At 44.8% G+C, this 6,703-nt stretch overlaps 1 long non-coding RNA gene across 1 annotated transcript; it reads right to left on the reverse strand.

Moving 5' to 3' along the window:
- Positions 1-462: 462 nt before the first annotated feature.
- Positions 463-4,281, reverse strand: LOC136010884 (uncharacterized). Its single transcript, XR_010611046.1, has 3 exons — positions 4,212-4,281; positions 3,831-3,941; positions 463-3,444 (listed from the first exon to the last, which is right to left on the reverse strand). It is a non-coding gene; the product is annotated as an uncharacterized LOC136010884 (long non-coding RNA).
- Between the last annotated feature and the right edge of the window lie 2,422 nt (positions 4,282-6,703).

Raw genomic sequence — 6,703 nt, forward strand, 5'->3', positions numbered from 1 at the left:
TGAGGAATGGGTATGTCCTGCAGTCTCAGTTGGATCCCTCATTTCGAGTCATGATTTTGTATATGCAGGTTTACATCCACCAAGTACTGGTGTTCACCCAAAGCACTATTTTGCATGTGCACAAGTATCACAGTGTCAGAAGCCCTGGGTGCAAATGAAAAGCTAGTTAAGAAGACAAGCTTTCCAAAATGCAAAGATCACGGTTGTCTACACAAGTTTCCTCAAAACAACTCAGATCTGTGTACCCCTCTCTTGGGTGACCTGTCATGAGAGTTTAAAAAAAAAAAAAAAAAAAAAAAAAAAGGGTAACATTTCTTAATAAACCAAAAGCCAGATGATGAGAACTGAGAGAAGGAAGAGCGAGAAAGAGGAACAACAGCGTGAAAGCTGACAGATAGAGTAGACCTCCACAACCTTGAAAGTGCCCCAACTAGCACTTTCAGCAGGAAATCACCCAGCCTTATCTATGTGGCTGTGTTACCCAAAGTAGTATATGTACAATCTGCGCTCAATTTAGACTTACTGAGAGTGACTGATCAAAGTAGGACACAGTGTGCAAAATTCAGGGGAAAGTTCAGAGATGGGTGCATACACTCATTCCCATACAATGGCTGCTGACCACACCAAAGGATCCTCACAGGGGTTCTTGATGCAGATAGTATTGAGCATCATCAGCCTAACACCTGCAACAACAACAAAATCAAGAGGCAGCTCATTCCTCTGAGGTCACACTGGGAGCTGCCAAGTCCACATTAGCTGTACAGCAGTCAACGAATTTTACCAGTTGTAGGACACAGTGCCTAACCCCGACAGCCTCGAAGCTTCTGAGGAAATAGGCTTTCTGAATACATAATCCCATGCAGGCAGGCAGTGCCCTGTGTGCTAGCTCAGCAGAAGCTATCCCAGCACCAGCCCTGCTACCCTAGCAATTTTATCCAGAAGCCAGATTCATTAGTCCATCCCAACTGCCACACTGATATGCACATACGGCTTTCTGGTGGCCCATCTAGGGTATCCACCTCACTGGGGAGATGCATCAGCTCCCTGGGGTCAGCTTAGGCTGCCTGGGACAGCCTGCCGTTACTTAGTAGAAATAATGTATCTCATACTTAGTTGCTCTTACTTTTCCCCCTCCATGCAAAGCTCTACCAGAAGCCACATGCCAAGACCACCACTTTGGGTCCTCCTGGTTTTGTGTGTCCACAGGAAAAGTGATAATGCCCACTGATACCCATCTTCTAGAAAGAATAAATAAGGTGAAGTCTGATACTATTGTCAATGTGATGGGTTTGTAACCACATTTGTGGAGGGCAAGTCCCAGCTCTAGAAATTTCCTCTTGTTGGCCATGTGCTGCTTTCTTACCTCAGTTTCCATTTTCACAAGTGTCTGTTCTTTAATTTCCTATAAATGGTGGAGAGGGAAGAGGTTCTCCAGAAAACCAGGCAGGCTTCTGCTCTGAATCACTCTCAGCTTTCCTACTTCCATTGCTTTACTGGAGTTCTAGCTTGTGTAGGTGATACTACTCTTGCAAAGACACCTCACAGCATCACTAAACACTTGATGTCCCTGCCAAGTCCAAGGACAGTGCTCACACTCATTATCCAGGACAGACTTGGGGCTTGCAGCAGGTGAGTCAGAACAGAGAGGGATCAAGCTGAGGGTAAATCTGATGGTATAACTAGGTCATTCCAGATAATGCCTCTTCAGAACACTCTCCTGGCACAGGGATCATATTAACCGCTACCCAGCCACACCAGTATTTACCACTCAGGAGCATCACTGGAAATTACTTTGAGACCAGCAGGTCACAACACATTTCAAAACAGAAAATGTTCCTGTATTGTTTTAATATCCTCACCAGGAAACTCAGCCAAGTAACCCCAGTCAGTAGGGATGGGAGACAGTCTAGAGGAGGTGCTCCAGCTCCTCCAGGATTAAGAGGCAGAGGTGAGAATGGCACCACAACTGACTGCTCACTGCTTTCTCTCCATGGGCTGCCTCCTTCCACATTCAACGCTTTCACATTCCTGCATTACTTTTTCAGTCCTTCACTCCAGCAGGATACTTTGGAGCTGGCTTGTTCTCTGGGAAGTTGAGTGGCTTCTTGACAACCCCCACAGTGAATGTAAAAGCCAGGCCATTTTCACTTCTTACCCTCTGCTGCCTTAACTATGAGGAACTGTTTCTCTTCAGTACAATGTTCATCTGATGGGAGCTGGTGAGGCTTCCCTCTGTGTGCTCCCTTGGTTGCTTGCAGTAAGGTGGCAACTTGGTTTGCTTTACAGTCTGCCTTGGACCTTTCCCTTTTCTCTAAACAAGGATACAGTTAAATCATAGCACCTGATTTTATGGCAGTAACATGCCAAGCAACAGCTGAGTCCCGAAGACAAGCACGTAGAAGGGGGAGCAAATTGCATGAGTCAGACTAAAAGCTTCATAAATATTGACTGTTTTAACAGTCCCCCAAGGAACAGAGAATCTCATTTTGTAACTACACCTCCCTTCCCATTATGTACTCCCTCCTCTCAGGGAGATGCAAGGAGGGTCTGCTCTTCTGGCTTATGTGCACAATATTTTAATTCCTTTCTGCAGTCAAGCTGCTCTGTCAAGGACGTTGCAGCACACATCAGCAGGGTATTTGACCACCTCTGAGTGGCACTTTAAATAACAGGACTGGAGTGTGCTTTGTTTTCTCAAGTTCACTCCAGGGTACGAGTAAGAAGCAGAGGAGAATAAAATATTAAATGTGTAAGAGATAAAGGCTGAATAGGACAGGGTGGTTTTCAGTCCCTTCTACTCTGATTTCTACTAGGTGAAGCACACTTGGAGACACCAAGATATTCCCACTATTTTTGGAGGGGTAGATAGATGCAACAAGAACATAGAAGAGATAAATGGTGCCAGGTCTACAATGGTGACAGAGTACTTGGCTACTGAAAATGGAAACTGTGTTGGGCATGTAAATTGTCAGAGGTAATAGAGGCACATGGTAGACAATAAGTCACTAACGAGGAGGAGGAGCAAGATGACTTCTGCCTTTCTGACATCGTGTATGAAGCTCTCTTCACCCGTGCTGCGAGGGCAGCTCCCTTTTCTTGCCTGCTAAAAGCTCACTAACCTTTCACTGCTCTGCTGGGGCTGCCATTCCCCACTCTCATCTTATTCTTAGGAACACTCTAGGCAAGAAAACAATGGCACAGAAGCTTCCCTATCTGTACTACAGAGTATAACATCCTGTCTTTGACAGTTGAGACCAGCTGGTTGCAGCCAAGTTTCATGCCTGGTGCAGAGGTTGTAGAACAGGTCACCTGCCTTTTCTCCCAACCTTAAGTAAAGGCTCTTCCCGGACAGGTCCTCTCACAGCAGGTTGATTGCTTTGAGACCAAGCAAACTGTGGTTAAGTGGAGACCACAGCAAAGCCTGTTGATGCTGCTGAGGTTCACCTGAAATACATGATATGCATAATGTTTTCGTGCATTTTCAGGAAGGTCTGGGAAAAAATAAGAGTATTTTCTCTCTCTCCAGCCCCCAGATTTACAACATACAAAGTGGTCTGGAAGGCTGCCAGTCCAAGCTAGCTCCAAAAAGTAGCCCCTTCATGTTCTGCTTTCAAGCAGCTCAACACTGCCTCCTGCACTTCACTCAAAACCCATACTGAATTCTGCTTGTCTAAGACTTACTCTGAAACAGTAAGGGTTACTTGTTTAGGGTTAAACTAAGGTTAGGTTATTTGGGGATTGCATCTTTTTGAAAGGCAGCCCTAGCTTTGTTACTGCTAACAGCAAAGCCCAAAGTGGCTTCAGAGAAACTGGGATTTTATATAACATACCTGAAAGCCTTCACTGTTCCAATGTCTATCTGACAGAGGAGTCTATGCACAGAAAGAAGCTGAACATTTTGAGGAAGGTTATGTCCAAGAGCAGCAAGGGCCTGCTGCTCCCTAGGGAATAGGGAACCAAATGCAGTGATGCTGCCAGCAGAACAGGACCCATCCCAAGTGATGCAAGCAGAGCAAGCCCAGAGACAGCAGCAGATTCAGCCAAGAGCTCCACCAATCAGGGAAGCCTAGGCAGATCCAGATTCAAGCTGCGAGTGAATCCATTTGTCAGAATCAGGCCAGATGATAGCAACCAGGGCCAAACACAATCCAGTGACCACCAGACAGGTCCACACTGATGGAACATGTCTGAGGTCAAACAGGGAAATTAACCTGCACATCTCGGTCCAGATTAGTAGGGGTCATTGGCAGGCAAAGACATAGGTGAGCTGCAGACCAGCATTCATCCAGCATAGCCCAAACAGAAGCAAAAGCACCTCAGGGCTGAACTTAAATAGGGTTCCTCAGCCTATGGGCAGAGAGAGTGATAGAGGCTGCTTGGAACACCTTCAGGGTCCTGATACATGTACGCATCTCTAACACTCAGCTGATGCAGCTGAGTTTAGTGGCATCTGTTTGGGCTAAGCCTTCTTCAGTCTTGCCTGCTAGACTTAATGGGTTTGTCCACCCTTTTCACTTTTCCAGTTTGATTGTGCTTGATTACCTGAAGTCTGCATGGCTCTATGAAAAGAGAAACTTCTGCAAGAAGAGGCTTAGACAGACTGGTGCCATGGGGGGTAGAGATATTCCCACTATTTTTGAGCTCTAGACAAAAATGCTCAGTGGGTAGTGTAGAAGACATTATGGCCAAATTAAGTAATAAGGGGAATATGGAGACAATGTTGTTTTCCTATTGGGAATAAAATACATATGAACAACAAAGTATAATAGTGTGTCCAGCACTCACACAAATGGGCTAAAAGCAAAGAAATTTTCCAGGTGGGAGTCTTCTAGAAGCCCAAAACTGCAAATCAACCTTTATAATTGTAACAAATGCAAAAAGTCCACTAATGTCTGGCAGCAGTACTCAGGCATCTATCCACCCACTCATCCACCTGATTAGAGCATCCACCCCTCACAGCATCCAGTAATCTCCCTTCAAGTATGTAAATGTAGACTGGCAGTTCCCCATCTTCACCAGGGCCCTCATTGAAAGCACTGGCACACTTTGCTTTGGGGGCTTAACAGTTGCAGTGACCCAGAACTGAAGCTTTTCCGCAGCGAAGGAGGAAATCTCAGGGAATAGCTCATCCTCCTGAAAGAGCCTGGCAATAGCTCATGATGCCTTATAGTCAAGGGTATGAAAAAACAACCAGAGTCTGTGGATTCTGCGTAAACTTAGATGAGATGGGGAACCCGCCTTCTACATCAAGACAAAGTCAGTTTTACAGCAGATCTCAAGACTGACTGGTAGGGACCTGGAAAGCCATTTAATACCAAGTAAAACAGACCTGACCTTCCCTTAATTATACAGTTTTGAGTCAGAGCTAGTATTGTCCACCTTGGACTCCTGTGCAATTTGGTGCCCATCCAGTAATGGCCTCTGCTTCATGGGGGCTGCTCACCTGTGAGCAGTTTGAAATAGGCGTCTTAGGGAGGCAGAGGCAGCTGGAAAAGTGGTCCCATTAGAACAAAGCTGTCCTTCAGGCCAGACTTAGTGAAGAAGTGGAGTACTTCAGCTGGTTCACAAGACTGAGGAAAAAGAGAAGTTTGTTTTTTTTTTAAGTATTATCATACTATAACTGCAGAGAAAATTTTGGAATATTTTCTCAGTAGAAAAGTATTGCTTAATGGAAGCATCCCATTCAATTTCATAAGGGCTTCTTGCAAAAGTCTGAGCCTCTCTCCCCCTATTTTTTAGTAAAAAGTAAATATGTAAAGGGATATTAAGAGGCTAATCATTCTATAGCACAGCACATTGTAGGGAGAGCTGGGGACTAGAAGCCAAAAGCCCAAATATGGAAATCATACTGTCTTTTAGTTAAGATGAAGTGCAGGTACCATCAGAGGAAGCTATGTTGGGTAATCTGGCATAATGTGGAGTCAAAAAGGCACACAAAGTGAGTCACTAAGAGTGTATGTACAAATCAGAGACTGGGCTGATTCTCTCCCCCATCCCACCGTGGGGGGGAGTGAGCGGCTGTTTAGTGCTTAGTTGCTGGCTGGGGTTAGACCATGACAAGTACAGATGATTCAGTTCTGCAGAAGAAGCAGAAGTGAAGAACAAAACTTAGCACTGTTACTATTATGACATTTTTCTTGGTAAGGTTGTAACAGAAACTAGTAGCAGGTCCCTGATGAATAGGGATGGACAGGCAACAAATAGGGTTCCTGAGAAGACATGGAAAATGTGCAATGTACCTCAATATTCAATGCTTTGCTCTAAACTAATAAAATATATGGCTGTGCAGTCAGAACCCGCATCTGACCTTCCACTTCTTTTTTTTTCTCAAAAAAACCTGAAGACAGTTGCCCATCCTTGATATATTCCATATCTGCTGCCAAATCTGCACTCCCCCACTCAGACACAATCCCAAAATAGGGTGTGATGCCTTTCCCGTTGACAAAGCCATAAGTCACAGTGAGTGAGACACACTCAACATCCTCCAATCAGTTAAGTGAAAAGAGCTCTCCCTTTCTGTTTCCCACAACTTCAGCACTCATTATATCTCACATTAATTAATATAGGCACTAGGAAGTGAGATGATAAATTACAAAAACCCATTAACCTGATTCCATCCAAATTGGTGACATACGGCAATTGTACGTTAGACAAATCTTCCTTGCTAATGTGGGAGTCTTCGTGTCTGAACTCTATTAAAGGA

Source organism: Lathamus discolor, chromosome 3 (assembly GCF_037157495.1).
Source record: "Lathamus discolor isolate bLatDis1 chromosome 3, bLatDis1.hap1, whole genome shotgun sequence".
Lineage (NCBI taxonomy): Eukaryota > Metazoa > Chordata > Aves > Psittaciformes > Psittacidae > Lathamus > Lathamus discolor.